At 42.9% G+C, this 19,971-nt stretch overlaps 2 pseudogenes; both read left to right on the top strand.

The window, feature by feature from the left end:
* LOC139044164 (dehydrogenase/reductase SDR family member 6-like) overlaps window positions 1-16,193 on the top strand; it is a 30,128-nt pseudogene extending 13,935 nt beyond the window's left edge.
* A 3,639-nt stretch (window positions 16,194-19,832) lies between these two features.
* The window catches only part of LOC123284152 (sodium/hydrogen exchanger 9B2-like), a 52,082-nt pseudogene continuing 51,943 nt past the window's right edge, over window positions 19,833-19,971 (top strand).

The raw sequence follows: 19,971 nt of genomic DNA, 5'->3' as shown, positions 1-19,971 counted from the left end.
GGCTCAGGCAAACACACGTCTTCCACCATGTGATAGTTCCACTAAAGCGGAACACGCGCACTTAACCACTGAGCCACCAGGCTGGCCCCAGCTATTTCATTTTAAACTTGAAAATCCATGTGTGCCAGACTGTGCCCTTATCTCCATCTTGCACTGCAATCCTGGCCCTTCAACTTGACTTCTCGTTTAGGGCCCAGATCAACTGTCTTTGTGAAGCACCCCCCCAAGCCCACAGGCAGAGTTACTTCCCGTATTGTCACAGCACTTCATACAAAGCTCTGTTACAAAAAAAAAACAAAAAAAGAAATAGCCACTGCTGAGAGAACATTCCTTCTCTTTGCGAGGATACACACATTAAGCCTGCATGAGAGAGAAATGCAAAGAAATGCCTAAGCTTCTTGGTCTTTTGTTTTGCTTTGCTTTACCCTAATTTTCTTTTCTTTTCTTTCTTTTTTTTTTTTTGAGGAAGATTAGCCCTCAGCTAACATCTGCCGCCAATCCTCCTCTTTTTGCTGAGGAAAGCTGGCCCTGAGCTAACATCCATGTCCATCTTCCTCTACTTTATATGTGGGACACCTGCCACAGCATGGCTTGATAAGCGGTGCTGTGTCCGCACCCGGGATCCAAACCGGCGAACCCCAGGCTGCCAAAGCAGAACGTGCAAACTTAACCACTGCGCCAGTTTTCTTTTTTTATCTTTTTTATTTTATTGAGGTCATAATAGTTTATAACACTGTGAAGTTTCAGTTGTGCATTATTATTTTTCAGTCACCATATGTTGCCCGCAGCCGCAAAGGGCAAGGAATGACAGGCACCGCCAAGGCTATTTGGTTGTTTCAGCAATCAAAGGTTTTGGATAAAGGGAAACAGAACAAGGAGTGGGCATAAGGGAGAACAACAAATCGGTACTTACAACATCCACACCACAATCAGCTGGGGAAGTCCCAATAGTTTGTACGGCGGGTGGGAGTGCCGATTGTCCGGGTCTGAGGCAAGGTGTCCTTTCCTCAGTGAGACTCCCAATTGTTCTATGCCTGTGACTCCCTTTTACCCTAAGGTTTCTCTGGGTTCTGACTCAGGGTTTTAGACATTTGGATATTTTGAGTTATTTCTTCTTGTTCCCACAGATGGGGTGCTTCTATCTTTTTCGTTCCCATGGATAGGATGTTTCTAAAGTCCTGTCAGGTGCCCGTCAGGGTGGCCAGCCCAGACAAGGAACATGACACAGGACTCATTCTTTGTAACTTGTGCCTTAGAGTCAGGGCCGAAGTGGCCCTGAGCCCAGACACATTCCTTTGTGTAGGGCCCAGGCCCAGTATCCTTGGAAGGTGGGGAGGTCAATGAACTCTGTGCACCTTATAAATGGTGCCTCTTCACCCCTTGTGCCCACACCCTAACCCCCTTCCCCCTGGTAACCACTAAACTGTTTTCTTTGTCCATGTGTTAGTTTTTCTTCCACATATGAGTGAAATCATATGGTGTTTGTCTTTCTCTATCTGGCCTATTTTGCTTAGCATATTACCCTCCAGGTCCATCCATGTTGTGGTGAATGGGACAATTTTGTCTTTTTTATGGCTGAGTAGTATTCCGTTGTATATATACCACATCTTTATCCATTCATCAGTCGGTGGACTCTTGGGTTGCTTCCACATCTTGGCTATTGTGAATAATGCTGCAGTGAACATAGGGGTGCATATATCTTTACACATTCATGTTTTCATGATCTTTGGATAAATACTCAGTAGTGGAATAGGTGGGTGGTATGGTTATTTCTATTTTTAACTTTCTGAGGAATCTCCATACTGTTTTCCATGGTGGCTACACCAGTTTGCATTCCCACCAGCAGTGGATGAGGCTTCCCTTTTCTCCACATCCTCTGCAACATTTTTTGGTTTTTCTCTTGGTAATTATAGCCATTTTAACAGGTAAAAGGTGATATCTCATTGTATTTTTGATTTGCATTTCCCTAATAATTAGTGATGTTGAACATCTTTTCATGTGCCTGTTGGCCATCTATATATCTTCTTTGGAAAAATGTCTGTTCGTGTCCTCTGCCCATTTTTGGATCAGCTTGTTTGTTGTTGAGATGTATGAGTTCTTTGTCTATTTTGGAAATTAACACCTTGTTGGATTTATGATTTGCAAATATTTTCTCTCAGTTGGTGGGTTGTCTTTTTGTTTTGTTCCTGGTTTCCTTTGCCTTGCAGAAGCTCTTTAGTCCAATGAAGTCCCATTTGTTTATTTTTTTCTTTTGTTTCCCTTGTCCAAGTAAAAATGGTATTCGAAAAGATACTGCTAAGACTGATATCCAAGAGTGTACTGCTTATATTTTCTTCTGGGAGTTTTATGGTTTCACATCTTAGCTTCAAGTCTTTAATCTGTTTTGAGTTAATTTTTGTGTGTGGCAAAAGATAATGGTCTAACTTCATTCTTTTGCATATTTCTGTCCAGTTTTCCCAGCACCATTTATTGAAGAGACTTTCCGTTCTCCATTGTATGTTCTTGCCTCCTTTGTCGAAGATTAACTGTCCGTAGATGTGTGGGTTTATTTCTGGGCTTTCAGTGCTGTTCCATTGATCTGTGTGCTTGTTCTTGTACCAGTACCATGTTGTTTTGATTACTACAGCTTTGTAGTATATTTTGAAGTCAGGGATTGTGATGTGTCCAGCTTCATTCTTTTTTCTCAAGATTGTTTTGGCTATTCGGGGCCTTTTGTTGCCCCATGTAAATTTTAGGATTCTTTGTTCTATTTCCACATCATTGGGATTCTGATTGGGATTGCATTGAATCTGTAGGTTGCTTTAGGTAGTATGCAAGTTTTAACTATGTTTATTCTTCCAGTCCATGAGCCTGGAATATCTTTCCATTTCTTTATGTCATCATCAATTTCTTTCATTTAACGTCTTAAAGTTTTCATTGTGTAAGTCTTTCACCTCCTTGGTTAAATTTATTCCTAGATATTTTATTCTTTTTGTTGGGATTGTATATGGGATTGTATTCTTAAGTTCTCTTTCTGTTAGTTTGTTATTAGAGTATAGAAATGCAACTGACTTTTGTAAGCTGACTTTGTACCCTGCAACTTTGCTGTAGTTGTTGCTTGTTTCTAATAGTTTTCCTATGGATTCTTTAGGGTTTTATATATATAAAATCATATCATCTGAAAACAGCAAGAGTTTGACTTCTTCCTTGCCAATTTGGATTCCTTTTCTTTCTTTCTCTTGCCTAATTGCTCTGGCCAAAACCTCCAGGACTACGTGGAATAAGAGTGGTGAGAGTGGGCACCATTGTCTCGTTCCTGTTCTCAGAGGAATGTCTTTCAGTTTTTCCCCATTGAGTATGATGTTGGCTGTGGGTTTGTCATATATGGCCTTTATTATGTTGAGGTACTTTCCTTCACTACCCATTTTATTGAGAGTTTTTATCATAAATGGATGTTGGCTCTAGTTAAATGCTTTCTCTGCATCTCTTGAGATGATCATGTGGTTTTTATTCCTCATTTTGTTAATGTGTATCATATTGATTGATTTGCAGGTGTTGAACCATCCCTGCATCCCTGGAATAAATCCCACTTGATCATGTTGTATTATCCTTTTAATGTGATGCTGTATTTGGTTTACCAATGTTTTGTTGAGGATTCTTCGTCTATGTTCATCAGCAATATTGGCCTGTAATTTTCCTTCTTTGTGTTGTCTTTGTCTGGCTTTGGGATCAGGGTGATATTGGCCTCATAAAATGTGTTAGGAAGTATTTCATCATCTTCAATTTTTTGGAATAGTTTGAGAAGGATAGGTATTAAATCTTCTTTGAGTGTTTGGTAGAATTCTCCAGAGAAGCCATCTGGTCCTGGACTTTTATTTTTTGGAAGACTTTTGATTACTGTTTCAATCTCTTTACTTGTGATTGGTATATTCAGATTCTCTGTTTCTTCTTGGTTCAGTTTGGGAGGTTGTATGAGTCTAAGAATTTATCCATTTCTTCCAGATTGTCCAATTTGTTGGCATATGGTTTTTCATAGTATTCTCTTATAATTCTTTGTATTTCTGTGGTATCCATTGTAATTTCTCCTCTTTCACTTCTAATTTTATTTGAGCCTTCTCTCTTTTTTTTAAATTAGTGAGTCTGGCCAAGGGTTTGTCAATTTTGTTTTTCTTCTCAAAGAACTAGGTCTTAGTTTCATTGATCCTGTCTACTGTTTTTTTGGTTTCAATTCATTTATTTCTGCTCTAATTTTTATTATTTCCCTACTTTTGCTGACTTTGGGCCTTTTTTGTTCTTCTTTTTCTAATTCTGTTAGGCGTAATTTGATTGCTTATTTGAGATTTTTCTTATTGGTTAAGGTGGGCCTATATTGCCATGAATTTCCCTCTCAGGACCACTTTTGCTGCATTCCATGTGAGTTGGTATCGTGTATTTTCATTTTTATTTGTCTCCAGTTGTTTTTTGATTTCTCCTTTAATTTCTTCAATGATCCATTGGTTGCTCAGTAGGTTGTTGTTTAGTCTCTGCATGTTTATCTCTTTCCCAGCTTTTTTCTTGTAGTTGATTTCTAGTTTTATAGTATTATGGTTGGAAAAGATGCTTGATATGATTTCGATCTTCTTAAATTTATTGAGGCTTGCCTTATTTCCCAACATGTGGTCCTTCTTTGAGAATGTTCCACGTGCACCTGAGAAGAATGTGTATTCTGCTGGCTTTTGGGTGGAGTGTTCTATATATATCTATTAAGTCTGTCTGGTCTGTAATTCATTTAGTTCCACTATTTCCTTGTTGAGCTTCTCTCTGGATGGTCTATCCATTGATGAAAGTGGGGTGTTAACATCACCTGCTATTACTGTGTTGCTGTTAATGTCTCCTTTTAGGTCAGTTAATAGGTGCTTTATGTACTTTGGTGCTCCTGGGTTACATACACATATGTGTTAAATCCTTTTGGTGGAGTGTCCCTTTTGTTGTTATATACTGCCCTTCTTTGTCTCCCATTGCCTTTTTTTTTTTTTTTGGGTGAGGAAGATTGGCCCTGAGCTAATGTCCATGCCAGTCTTCCTCTTTTGTATATGGGATGCCACCACATCATGGCTTGATGGGCAATGTGTAGGTCCACGCCCAAGATCTGAACCCATGAACCCTAGGCCTCCAAATCAGAGCACGTGAACTTAACCACTACATCACCAGGCTGGCCCCATCTCATTGTCTTTTTTATCTTGAAGTCTACTTTGTCTGCTGTAAATATGGCAACACCTGCTTTCTTTTGTTTGCCATTGGTTTGGAGTATTGTCTTCCATCCTTTTACTCTAAGCTTGTTTGTCTTTAGAACTGAGACGTGTTTCCTGGAGGCAGCATATTGTTGGGTCTTGTTTTCTAATTCATCCAGCTATTCTATGTCTTTTGATTGGGGAATTTAATCCATTTGCATTTAGAGTGATTACTGATATATGAGGGCTTAATGCTGCCATTTTATCACTTGTTTCCCAGTTGTTCTGTATTTCCCTTTTTCTTATCCCGTGTATTTCAGACGGATGATTCAGTTTGGTGGCTCTCTATGATGGTTTTCTCAGTTTTCTGCTTATTTATCATTTGTGTCTCAGTTGTGATTTTTTTAGTGGTTAACCTGCACTTTGTGTACAAGATCTCATAGATGAGATAGTCCATTTCTGATAGACTCTTATCTCTTTTGACTAAGCAGTTTCCATCCCTTTCCCCTTCGCCTTCTGCATTATTGTTGTCACAACTTGTTCCATTTTGTGTTGTGAGTTTGTGGTTAAAATGATGAGACTATATTTATTCTTGATATTTTCCTTCCCTTCATCTTTAATGTTATGCTAATCTGTTCTGATAAAGAGTTGCAGTTTTCTGATTTTGTCTGCCTGTTTATCTCCTTGCTGAAGGCTGTGTAAACCCTTTCTTCTTCTTTTCAGGTATGAAGGCCTTCTTGATCAAATCTTGTAGGGGGCCTTGTGGCAATGAACTCCCTGAGCTTTTGTTTATCTGGGAAAGATTTTATTTCTCCATGATATCTGAAGGATATGTTTGCTGGATAGAGTATTCTTGGCTTAGAGTTTTTGTCTTTCAGAATTTTTAATATATCATTCCAGTCTCTCCTAGCCTGTAAGGTTTCTGCTGAGAAATCCAATTAAAGCCTGGTGGGGTTTCCTTTGTAGGTGATTTTCTTCTGCTTTACTGTCCTTAGTATTTTTTCCGTGCCATTAAGTTTTGCCAGTTTTACTAATCCATGCCTTGGAGAAAGTCTTTTTACATTGATGCAATTAGGAGTTCTCTTAGCTTTTTTTACTTCTAATTCCAGCTCTTTCCCCAGGGTTGGGAAGTTTTCAGCTATTATTTCTTTGAACAAGTTTTGTGCTCCATTCTCCTTCTCTTCTCCCTCTGGAATACCTGTATTTCTGTTCACTAAATTGCTAATTTTATCCTCCGTAATATCAGCTCTGTCATTCAAGGTCTCCAAATTTTTCTTTATCTCATTTATTGTGTTTTCATCTCCAACATTTCTGATCGTTTTTTTCTTTATAGTTTCAATCTCTTTTGTGAAGAATTCTCTCCGTTCATTAATTTTGTTCCTGATTTCATTGAACGGTCTTTCTGAGTTCTCATAACTTATTGAGTTTTTTATGATGGCCATTTTGAATTCTCTGTCATTTAGATTGTAGACTTCTGTGCCTTCAGGATTGCTTTCTGAGTATTTGTCTTTTTCCTTCTGGTCAGGAGTATTAATATACTTCATACCATTCAATGGGGTGGATTTGTGCATTTGCATACTGATAGTATCTGGTCATACATTCCACCTGCCACCACTGGAGAGGGGGCAGCACCTGTGTAATCTGAGCCCACCGTGATCCCTGTCAGCCCTGCTTGTCCGAGCCTGGGCCACTTGTTGGGACTGCAGAGGCCCTGTGGGCTCTCCCACCAGACAAGAAAGCGATTATGCAGGAGCTCAGGGCTGCTGCCTGCTCCCACAGTCCCACTGAGTTGCAGTCCACCCCTTGGGGCCGCAGTGGTACTATGGGCATTCAAGGCAGCTGGGAATTTGTTTGCCTGGGTGCACAGCTCCACTGCCATCTGCTCCTAGGTCACACCAGCCATTAGTGCTTTGTAGGCAGGGCCTCCCCACTGGGTCTGAGCCTAGCCATTCCCTGGGACTGCAGTGGCTCTGGGCTCTCCCACCAGACGAGAAAGTGATCGTGCGGGGGCTCAGGGCTGCCATCACCTGTTCCTGTGGTCACGCCGAGGCACGCTCCCACCCTTGGGGCTGCAGCAGTACTATGGGCCTCCAGCTGGGAGAGCAGCTGCATGCGTGTACAGGTCTGCTGGGGGACCAGAAGAGTACTCACCTATCTCCACCACCTCTCCAGGGGTAGTCCATCCCCCTTCAAATGTATAGCTGCGCAGGTCTCTCAGGCATCCTGAGGTGCTGTGTGGGTATCTTCTGCTGATCAATGAATGACCATTTAGTTGTAGTTCGAAGAGGGAGAGACAAAGGGAACAGCTCACTCCACCATGATGCCGATGTCACTCCTAATTTTCTTTTGGAATCTGCCTAAGGTTTCTCCCAGCTGATGATGAAAAACTAAAACCACTTGTCATTTAAGTGCAGCATCTCAACACCTGAGTCTCAGTTGAGTTGTGCCGATAATGATACTATTTTCCTAAATTCAGAAACTCACCCTATTAAGGGAGAAAACCTGATATCAATTTTTAAAAAACAGTGGGGTGAGAGGAAGCATGACACTGGTTACTGGGGACACTAATTTGTGTTCCCTTTCTAGAGGAGACTGTGTTTTTCATTCCTTCACTTGTCGAACCTTCTCTTCATCCTCAGGAGTTGTGAACAGATGTGTCTACAGCACAACCAAGGCAGCCGTGATTGGCCTCACAAAGTCCGTGGCTGCAGACTTCATCCAGCAGGGGATCAGGTGCAACTGTGTGTGTCCAGGTGAGTTAGGCTCCACAGGGCTATGAAATTGTCCTTTGTGACATCCCACTTGCCACTGTGAGAGAGATCTCCATAAGCTTGTTTACTACCTGTTACTGTGGCCTGTCATTGGGACAAGTTCAAAAGGGAAAGAGTCCCATCCTGTTAAGGTAACAGTCTAACAGTCAGTTGGGAGAGAGATCCTAAGTCATCAGGAATAAGCCACTGAGGCAAACAGTTTACATGCTGCTCATGCACGTGGCGGCAATTCTAAACCACTGGGTTAAGAGACATGAGTCACCAGGGCTTACTGTTTTGGAAGCAGACCAGGGATGACTGTGTCGGGGGGAAGATGAAAAGTAGCCCATGCTCACAGGACAGCGGAAGAAAGTAAGAGGAGCCTCCCAGAACACAGGGGCTCTGCCGTGGAAATCACCTGGGTTGGCCCAGGGATAAAAAGGAGGGATTAATACCTTCCTTGATGCTATACAAAGTGAGTCAGCAAACTATGGCCTGCAGGCCAAATCCAGCCCACCGCCTATTTTGTAAATATAGTTTTATTGGAACACATCCACACCCAGTTTGCTTCTTGTATTGGCAATGACTGCTTTCATCCTACAACAGCAGAGTTGAAAACAAATGGTTCTTAACACCAAGAATATTTACTGTTTGGCTCTTCACCCAAATGTGCTGACCGCTCATAAAAGAAAGGAGAAAAGCAGAACTTATTAGTAGCAAGGACATTCAATGTGTCCAAACTAAAGCATTCAATAACCTATTTCTTAGGAATGACTTCTCATTTTCTTAATATCTGTAGGTGTGTCTATTAATTAGATATGCCCTTTCACCTGGTTCCACTGACCAAAATGAATATAGGCTACCTAAGAAGAATTACTAACTTCCTCTCTGGAAAGAAATGAAATGAACATCCAGGATCCAGGTTTTTCTCAGTAGTTCACAGCTGGTGTGGGGATTGAGGAGGGGAAGCATTGCAGTTCCCTGTGGGACCTTTCACGACCTGGAGGGTATGCTAGGATCTGGGGGGGAGTTGACGGGGAATAGGCTGGACAGCCCCACAGGAGATTCTGATGTAATCCAGCCTGGTCTCCCCTCAGGTTGAAAACCACTGATTTATTAAAGAGGGAAGACGACTATATACCTTTTGTTGACACAGAATAACCAATAACCATTTTATAGATAAGAAAGATAAGGTGCGTTTTACTTGAATCAGGCAGTCTCTACAAAGGAAGAAAGCGTTCCAGAGAGGCATGGTTTTCAGTACAGTTTTATACCTTTTTAGAACACAGAACATCCATAAAACACACCCAGGATACATATTCATCAAAGTTTCAGAGAGATACTCAGTTGCAAATTAGCAAGCAGGTCAACATGACCCTGATGTCAGGAAGGGGAACTTATCTTTAAAGAGTTCTGATAGTGGTGGGCACAGGAGGGGAAGTGTGCATCCTTATCTTCAAAGAGTGCCTTCTTTTACTTTGAGATAATGCATAATGCCCTCTTTAATGGTTAAGGCAGATGTTTGATAGGCTATAAGTCAGGTGTCTTTAGTTCAAGCCAAATCAGTTTTAAACCAAAATAGCTACCCCATATACCTCAATATGTGAAAATTTCTTGTCACTTTCAAGCTACAGCATTCCCCTTATGGAGGTGTTGTGTATAATTTTTCTTGGACTAAAAAGGTAAACATCGGTAGCACTAAGAAACAGGAGGATACAGAAGAGACAGTTTCACTTGGTTTTAACATACAAACTGGTGATACCTGAGCCTATCTGTTCTTGGTACCATTTACCCGGTGGAATAAATGGCAAAATGATTTGGAAAATGTGATTGTTTTAGCAGCTAGCCTTTTCAGAAGATTGGAAAATATGTTATCAAATTCTCTGGGACAAGGAACTAGCTGTGACTCACTGAGCCAGTCCCAGAAGGAAACATGATGGGGAATGAGTGTGTGTGGGATGGTGCTGATGGCTGTAGAGTCACAGCTGGTCAGCACGACTTGGGTAGACAGTAGCATGGTGTGTCAGCCTGTGCCATGGACACAGCAGAGTCAGGTGACAGTGGAATGAAGCAGAAGGCATAGGCTTGATCCACAGCTCTCATTTAATGGCCATTCATACTGGCCACATGTAAGATGTGACGCTCATTTTCCTCAGTGGGAGGAAGCTGTAGAAGCTGTAAGGATTTTGAGGAGAGTGTTAGAGAAGCTCAAGGCATCTTGAGCACACTGCTGGTGAAATTTTGGACTTTAAGGAGGCTGTTGATGAGAGAAGTAAGCAAAATGTTGTCTGAGGGGCTGGCCCCGTGGCCGAGTGGTTAAGTTCGCGAGCTCCGCTGCAGGCGGCCCAGTGTTTCGTTGGTTCGAATCCTGGGCACGGACATGGCACTGCTCATCAGACCACGCTGAGGCAGCGTCCCACATACCACAACTAGAAGGACCCACAACGAAGAATATACAACTATGTACCGGGGGGCTTTGGGGAGAAAAAGGAAAAAAATAAAATCTTTAAAAAAAAAAATGTTGTCTGAAACTGGATACAAGGGGGTCTTTGTTATGTGGTTTCAGAAATTTTATCAGCACTATTGGCTGCAGTGACATGGAAGGTATAAAATGTTTCTAATGAACCAGGCAATGTAGCGAAGGCAATTTCCTCCCAGAGTGGGGAGAGTGCCGCCCCTCCGAGTAAAATGTGAGAGGAGAAAGAAGCTAAAGAAAGGGTTCTTAGACAGAAAAGTGTCAGAAAGTGCAAATTTTGAAGCTTCCCAGCCTCTCCAGAGAAATGGCAAATGGTCATAAAATTAAGGAATTATTTCTGAGCAGACCTCAAATCTGCAGTGCTGTGAGGAGCCCGCTCTAAAGATGGACCTGAAGGATGACTGCAGATCATTTTCCGTGACCGTAGGAAGACCGTGTGGCCTCCTGGAGTACTGTCAGTCAGAAAGAGGCTTCCTGAGAATTTACAGGTTACATACGTTAACAAAAAAAGTCTGGGGAACTTGCTCTGTAGGAAGGTGAACTAAGTGGGGTTGTAAAAATTTTAGTGTCATTCTTATTTTTCTTTTTTTAAGTAAAATATTGTAAATTATATTTTTCAATGAAAAACATGAAACAATGTTAAAATAGGAATTTGAAGCCAATGAAAACTGGCAAGATAATGAGGAAAATTTAGAACCAAGGACTGTGACAAGCATGGAGCTGTCCCTGAGGATTCAGAGTGAACGTGACAGCAAAGAATGGTTTTGAGATCATTGAGACAATGTGGGTCCTTGTACTGGTAAAGAATTGTGTGATATTACCTAGCCCTCAGGGTTGTTGTGAGGATTACTGAGATAATACCTGTAAAACTGCATACAGTCCATAAAGTATCATGTCAGTGTAATGCGACTAAAATGCTGGTGTTTCACTCAGAGTCCCTGCCTAGTGTCATAGTGAATTGTAGTCTGTGCTTTTAAAAATCATGGAAATGCTGTTGAAATAAAAGGGCAGGCAGAAGAGGTGAAATTGCTGTTCCAAGTTATGGACAGGATTTCTCTGGTACCTGTATCCTACGGAAAGGAAGTTTAAAGTTGAGTTGCCAATTTCTTTTTCAGTCTAAGTAAGTAACCAAGCTGAATGTCACCCTTTGATTTAGGAACCGTTGATACCCCATCTCTGCAAGAAAGAATACAAGCCAGACCAAACCCTGAAGAGGTATGTCTCCTATTTTAAATGTGTTTAAATCTTTTAGTTAAAAAAAATGCCCTCTTCCTTACGCAGAGTAGACAAATGCATAGAGACAGAAAGTAGAAGGGTAGTAGCCGGGCCTGGGGGAGGGGCCTGGGGAGTTAGTGTTTAGTAGGCATAGAGTTTCAGCTTTGCAAGATGAAGAGACTTCTGGAGATTGGTTGCACAACAGTGTGAATGCACTTCATGCTACTGAACTGTACACTTAAAAATGGTTAAGATGATAAATTTTATATTATGTATATTTCACCACATTTTCAGAAAAATTTAAAAACCCTCTACTTTAAGATTAACTTCCTGATCTGTCACAGTGTCTGTAGGTTTTAGTATAACACAAATAGTTTGAGCAGCGTAGGAGTCACCATAGTCCTGCGTGGCCCACAGTTAATAATATTAATGATACTCTCATGTATCATGCGTGAATAATCGAGGCAGCAGGCCAGTGGCCTCTGTAGATCTCTCTTGCTTTGCCTCCTGAAGGAGCTGCCAGTGAGTTCATACTTTAGCTCACACCACTGATGTCTGGTGTGGTGTCTGGTCACAGGCACGGAGCGACTTCCTGAAGAGACAGAGGACGGGAAGATTTGCAACCGCAGAAGAAATAGCCCTGCTCTGCGTGTACCTGGCTTCTGATGAAGTAAGCGCTATTCTTCCCAGGGAGGTCATTATTCTCAATCACATTGGCCCGCTATTTTTGCTCATCAAGTAATGTCATTTTACAGAGTTACAGCATATGATCGTTAAGTTGCTGCATTTACGAGGTAGGGATAAGTTCTGATTTAATTTGCTCAAAGAAAGACCACTTTGATCTGAGCCACTAACTCTTCCTCATTCAAGTTTATATGTCACCAAATCTTGTAGCAAATAAAATGGAGGATGGAAAAAAATTAAATCACTCAATTTTATGAGAAACAGTTACTTTCAAAAATTACAGTTGGGGAAGCCTTGATTAAGTGTAAATCAAACGAACCTCCAAAATCATGAGAGCTTCAGGTGAAATGGGGAGAGAGTTAACCAGATATAATTGTGTCCAGGAGACACAGAATTGGCATCTGGTGTTCTTAGTTTTACTGGAAACTTATTTAGAAGAATCCCACTGACTCTTTTCCTATGAATTTTTACTGTTTGTCATCATATATGGAAATTCCTAATTCTGTCTCTTTCCACTTTGCATCTATTTAGTAACCAGTTTCTTCCTTTTTTTTTTTTTTTGAGGAAGATTAGCCCTGAGCTAACTACTGCCAGTCCTTCTGTTTTTTGCTGAGGAAGCCTGGCCCTGAGCTAACATCCGTGCCCATCTTCCTCTACTTTATATATGTGGGACACCTGCCACAGCATGGCATGCCAAGCGGTACCATGTCCACACCCAGGATTCAAACCAGCGAATCCCGGGCCACTGAGAAGCGGAATGTGCGAACTTAACCACTGCGCCACTGGGCCAGCCCCCCAGTTTCTTCCTTAATGGCTATTGTATATTTTTAAATGGCTTACAACTGTGAAGGCAGAAACTACATTTATAAGGAATAGAGCACAAGAATATCCCCCTATGTTATGTCTTGAAATGTTACATGCCCTGGAAACTAACGTGTGAGCAGAAAGAAGGAAAAGGGAGCAGGCAGGAGAGAGGTGTGTCACTGGCCACTTAGCTCCTCTTTACAGTGATTTGGTGCACATGAGGTGGTTGATGAATGTGGCAGATAGAAGGGTTGAAATGTTTTAGTGACAGAGCAGTTACTACTTGTCAGAACTATTACAACAGCTGTTAATTAATAGCTGGGGAAATTGCTAGGCATTTGATTAATGGAGCATACATTGGCTTTTGTGATTTCTCTGAATCTATATCTTCAGAAGAGCTCACTTGATTTTGAGGTACTGCTGATAAGCTAAATTGTCCTTGTTTAGCCAGAACTTAAGTTACCAAATATTTAGAAATGTTCTGGCTTGAAATGTGCAACAAAAGGACCATTGGCCTTTTAGAGGAGACCAGAGGAGTCCATATATAAAACAGAGAACTTGCCTTTTTAAAAAAACTTGAGGGAATTGGGGTTGTTTCTTGATAAACTGATTTATCTGCTTTATATGATCCGTTTTCATATATTGAACTTGGGGCCAGCCTGGTGGCGCAGCAGTTAAGTTTGCAGTCTGCACTTTGGTGGCTAGGGGTTCACTGGTTTGGATCCCAGGTGTGGACCTATGCACCGCTTGTCAAGCCATGCTATGGCAGGCATCCCACATATAAAGTAGAAGAAGATGGGCATGGATGTTAGCTCAGGGCCAGTCTTCCTCAGCAAAAAAAAAAAAAAAAAAAGAGGACGATTGGCAGTAGATCTTAGCACAGGGCTACTCTTCCTAAAAAAAAAAAATTTCTGTTCTTCTATTATGATGTCTTTCCTTCTTGCCTCTTCCATTGTCTCAGGCTTTAGATGAGTTTAAAACTAAGAACACAAATTAGAGTCTTTATTATCCATGTTTAAGTTAAAAGACTGTTAAACCTCTACCACAAGGATCACTTCACCTTGAATTATTTAGAAAATGAAAAATTCTGTGGGGAAAAAACAGTAATATTTTTAACTCCTTTAGTTTTACACAGATTTAGATGTCTGAAGTTAGTATAGAATATTTTTTTGTAGTTCAATAGATAATTATTAGTATTCACATAAATTTTAAAAACACATTTAGCATGCTCCAGTTCGTGGAATTACCTGTGTATGTTGACCAACTAAATATACACCATCTTTTAAAACAATTCTATTTGTAAATTGACACCACCACTTTATGACTGACACACTTGATTATGTTCAAAAGTTTATTAGTGGCATAAAACTCAGCTAGTTTAGAATAGTTCTGAGTCTCAAAATTAAAGTGTACTATTTTAGCCTCGACTTTATCCTAATTTGGAGAATGGGTATATATCACCAAACTGCTTAATTTTCTGATTCTGAGACCAAATACCTAATAGCCCCTGCGTAGAATGTGATACATGCTCAAACACCAGCTAGAGGCCACTTAGCTCTGGATCACAAGAACACTCAGAAGTTTTAAATCACCCGAAACTTAATTCTAATTTTCCTAAATTCTGTTTGTTAAGTGAAGTTTCCTGTTACCAGGAGAGTAAATTGTTTAGTTATCTCAGTCATACAAAAATTGAAGAAACACAACCTGTGTTAAACCTGGCTAATTGTTGGGTCTCCTTGTGTTTATCACTACAGTCTGCCTACATCACAGGTAATCCTGTCATCATTGATGGAGGCTGGAGCTTGTGATTCAGGATCTCCTTGCTGGGAAGGCAGGCCCTTCCTATACACTGTAAACCCGGCTATGAAGAAAACTCACTCATCATCTCTTTCGTATTAATGGAATATTAATGAAAACAAGCCCTTTTTAAGGATGTCATTGTTCACAAGAATTTGATTCTTTAAATATATTAATCTCTTTTGAAATCATTGTAGCTTAATAACATCACAGCAAAAGAATAGTTTTTAAAATAAGCCTCAATTTGTAAGCATATAAAATTAAAATATGAAGGAAAAAAGTAAGTTTTTTAAAAGAAAAGTGTATTCATTTCTATTTCCCAATATTCAGATGTTTTTGTTCAGGTCTGCATTGGTCTGTATGTGGATACTAATTTAAAATTTTTACACCGTTATAAATGAACAGCAAAGGTAGGAAGGAGTTTGGCTTCACTAACTTATGTTAAAAGAACTATAGACTATTCAGAACTATATGTTGGTCTGTTATATAAAATAAAAATAATCATCAGGTGTTTATACTTAATGGATGTTATCACTTGTAATTAAGTACTATTTTCTTAGTCTAACTAAAAGATCTTTATTAAAATAAACAATGACATTTGACATGAGCCTAAGAAACATAATAGTTAACTAACGCAGTGATGCAGTCTTGGCGAGCCGAGGAGTCAAAAGAAAGATTTCTTGGACTCTCGAGGTCTGGCAGTAGTGCTCTTTTATTAAGAGAATAGCATGGAGTAGCATGGGGACAGGACCCATGGACAGTGAAGAGCTGCAGGCATGGGGACAGGACCCAGGGGCGGTGAAGAGCTGCAGCATGGGGACAGGACCCAGGGGAGGTGAAGGGCTGCAATGGGTTGACGGTAGGGCTAAATTTATAAGGCATAGGTATGTGAGTTATTTCTTTACAAGACAAAGGAAAGATCATGAAAAAAATGTTAAAATGGTGTCTTTGCAGGTGGCTCTGGTTATTGGGTGGTCCTAGAACTTTGGGTAAGAATCAGATCAATGAGGTCAGGATGTCCTGTGCTTCCCGGAGGATGATGTAGATGGGTATGTAGGCCAGGACGCCTTGGGCTTCTCTCCAGCGGGCAGCCTTGATCTGCATCAGCAGTATCATCAGTTTGAGGGATATTTTTTAGATTAAGTATAGATTTCTTCACCAAATTCCAGGATAACAGACAGGAGGATATAAAACTTAGAAATAGTCTCTGGATAAATAAATATAAATGAATCATATAACAGGAAACAAAACTAAAGAAAATAAAAGTTCCAAGAAAAAGTTCAAGTAAATTCATGTATGAGAGAGTACTAGGAAGTTTTTTCTTGTTCTTTTAGTTTTAGCGTTTTGTGTTTGTTTTTTATTTGTAGCTACCTCAAAAGACCAAATGGTATGATGCACATATAGATAATAAATGAGCAGTCTTTTCTCTTAGAATGTTAATTAATATTAACAAGGAAATTTTTAATGGACAATGAAAGGATAACATTTTGTTATAATAATTGCAGTGGATTCTAACATTAACACATGACCCTCAGGGTCAGTTCTCTCAGAGCTAACTGTGAACTATAAAACAGTGTCAACAATAAAAGTAAACTGGAGCCCAAAAGTTCATGTTCTCTAAAGTAAGGTTAATTAATCAGGTTGATGGATCAATGAGGAGCATATGACTGAAAGAAAAGGAAAAATACATTTCACTCCTGTGGTAAGAGGAAGCTGGATGTCACCAGAAGCCTTTCAAGCTTTAGGGAGGAAGAGTCAGTGTAGGAAAATAACCATTGTAGACGGCCTGAGCCAGGTCATGGGACGGGACTTGGGTTCCTCCATCCTGTCCACAAAGGAGCACCTGAGAGACGAGGAGGAGCGGCTCCTGTCTGCTGGGGACGGTCCTGGACACTGTCTGTCTCGCCTGAACAGCGGTGATTAAAACTGGCAGTTGCTTAAAGGAGTAAAAAACAGGTAAGAAATTCTTTATTTCTGAAGGACATGGAAATGCCCCGGAAGGGGCGCGCGCCCAGGCTCACACTCGGGTGGCGGGGTCGATCAGGGAAGGCAGACCTGAAGCAGAAGGGAGGGGAGGGGAGGGGAGGGACGCGGGCTGCCGCCGGCACCGCAGCATCCACGCGGGCCAGCGGGAGGCTCGAGCCAACACGCGGCCGAGGGGACGAGCCGCCCGCCACGCCGCTCGCTGCAAGGGTCCTGTTCTCGCGGCGCCTTGGAGAAGACGCGCCGCGGTGCGCCCGGAGCGCGCGACGGCCCGGCCCGGGAACCGGGCTCCCCGCCGCGGGCTGCCGGCCCGCCCTCCCCGCGCGGCCTCGCCCGACCCTTCCCGCCGGCTCCCCGCCCGCACAGCGCCTAAGGCCGCCAGCGCCGCGCCGCCGAGCCCCGGACCCGTGGAGGCCGCGGGCCCGCCCGGGTCTCCCGCGCCGAGAGGGCGGGGCGCCGCCTGGGGCGATGCGTGCGGGCGCCCGCCCGGCCGTCCCTGGGCCGCGGCGCAGCCGGGTCCCCCGCGGGCCCGCCCGTCCCTGAGCCGCGGCGCAGCCGGGCCCCCCGCGGGCCGCGAGCTGGGCCCCCGAGACGCCAGGGTAAGCGGAACCGGCGGGGCCTCAGGGCTTGCGGGCCGGGGGCGCGGAGGCGGGCGCGGCCCTGGGGTGCGTGGCTGTGTGCGCGCTCACTTGTTAGTTGTTGCTGCCGTGGGTTTCTCTCGTTTATTTTAGTTCTTAAAACAACCGGAGGGTGTGGCTCCTGTGGGCCGAGGTGCCGCTGCGCCCAGACGCCGCCGCTGGAGCCGGCACCACTGTCGAGTTGGGGGCGGCCGTGCTGCCCGGGCCTCCCGCGGGGGCGTCAGCGGCCCTGCAGCCGGCGGTGCGGGCTCTGCCGCCGGGGCTGCGTGCGCGCTGCGGGGCGCGGAGAGATGCTCCTCTGCCTTCCGGCTCTTCTGGCCGCTCTATGATCAGATCGCCACGAGAGACTCTAACGGGAGAAGGAAAGCCTAATAGCGTGTGTACACGAGAGAAACCCAGGAAAACAAGTAACTTGCCAAAATGGCCGAGGCCCTCGCCTTAAATGCCATCCTCAGCTGAAGACAAAAGATGTTGGGGGTGGGGAGAGCCAGGGGCTTCAGAGGGTAGGAAGGCAGTTCACAGGTAGGAGAAAAGGAGCAAACATTTGGAAAACAAGTGTTTGGCCACGCAGAAACAGAAGACAGAGGGGAGCCCAGCAAACAGGCTTTTCTAGGCTCCTCCCGCTCTACTGCCTCGTTCTTGTCACACCAAGGTGACATAGCTCGCTTCCTGAGACAGGTTTTTGTATCACTTTTAGGCGCTTAAAGTGAAGGTAACAAGAAAAACCTCTGAGTCTTTTTTTTCTTACAAATAATCCTAAAATAATGTTCATGTTGAAAGAACACATTTTGGGGTCACACATTTTGTTCCGCTTCAGTACACTCTGATGCTTGCACAACAAAATTGCCCGAGAACGCATTTCTCAGAACTATCAACATGTCAAGTGACTGTACTTCCCAGGCAGCAGCCTGTTATCTCACCCTAGAAGCTGGTGTACTTGTTGCCCTAGAAGATTAACAGCAGGAAGCCACATTTCCTTTAGCCTCCGGTCAAGAAATGGATAACATGAGTGGATAGAGAGAGGCAGATACCCTACTGAGACAAGTCAACCTCTGTTTCCACTGAAAGACTAAAAGCCCTTTTCAACCCCACTCCATCTCTCTAATGGGGCCTCCGCCTGAAGTTATTGCTGCTACAAAGTGCTCTCGTGAAATTCTAGTTTACTGTTTCTCTCCAAGTCAAGAATGTAACGTTTCAATTCAGCAAGTACCCGTGTGTCTTCTCTGGGCCACGCAGGCATGGGGACAGGAGATACAAATATGAATTAAATAAAGTTTCTGCCATTCAGTAACTCAAAATCCAATGGATCAGAATATACCTAACAAAAAATTAGGTAGTGGATTCATGGTATGCTAATGATGTGAGCAAAGTGACTGAATCGCATAATATATTTTCCAGCATATTTTGCCTGTATTTTTATTTTTTAATTTTTTCCTTTTTTTAGGATTTCCCTAGAAGGCATTGTAGAATTAGTGGGAAAAGGTCGATGATGTAGGTCTGAGCCCTGGGGCCTACACCAAAAGTTGCTATCCTGGATGTGGAAGTTTGGCCCTCACATCCATTCCTGCTTGCTTCTTGTATGCCTCTTTGTACAGGCGAAACTGGAAAGCTAAAGTATTTCCTAGACTCCCTCGCAGGTAGAGTTCTGGATGTAAAATTAGCGTCTGGCAAGTAGATGACTTGCCTGAGATTTCGAAGGCAGGGATGAGGCAGAGGCATCTCCCTGCTATTTTTGGCGAATTTCTGTTGACAAGGACGGTGCAGGAGATGCGAGTGTCCAGTCTCCAGAACTGTGGGTGTTGGGAGGGCCTTACAGCAGCAGGGACAGCCAGGTCAGCGTTGTCGTGTTGAAGCACCAGCTCTCTGGCTGTCCGGAGGTGGTTGAGGGAGGTGGGAAACATCTTCTGTGTTCTCTGTCCAGGCAGCTTCCAGATCCCAGCCTCTCTGGGTCTCAGCTACAGTGTTGTTCTTGAACGCTGTAGTCCCTGTGGGGTCTCCTGATTGAGGCAAAAATAGTACATTCCCCAGTGGTTCAGTTACTAGTGTTCTAGAAGTCCTTCCTGGAGGCCCAGCGTAGACCCTGCTCTCTAGCCCTTTCAACAGTTCACTCAATTCCCTGTAGAATCTCTTTCTGCTTAAAATACCTGGAGTGGTTTCTATTTTCTGCGCTGACTCATTAATATGTTTGCTCTGTAGCCTCCAAGAGTCATCTAAACCTAATCTCTTCAGTTTCTTTTGATGGGAAGTGAAGACATGAGATGAGGCCCAGGGGTCTGCAGTGATCTGATGCCTTCAGCTGGGCTGTGCCCTCACCGGGTGCTGCAGACCCCACATTGAGTTTATCCCTGAAGGTATTTGAGTTTGTTACGCATAGACTAGATTATCTCTGACATCTCTTGCTGTACAAATATAATGTAAACGCCTTCTTCATTTAA

This window comes from Equus asinus, unplaced genomic scaffold (genome assembly GCF_041296235.1).
Source record: "Equus asinus isolate D_3611 breed Donkey unplaced genomic scaffold, EquAss-T2T_v2 contig_645, whole genome shotgun sequence".
In the NCBI taxonomy this organism is placed as follows: domain Eukaryota; kingdom Metazoa; phylum Chordata; class Mammalia; order Perissodactyla; family Equidae; genus Equus; species Equus asinus.
Note: the sequence above shows the minus strand (reverse complement) of the source record. Positions and strands in the feature narration are given on the sequence as shown.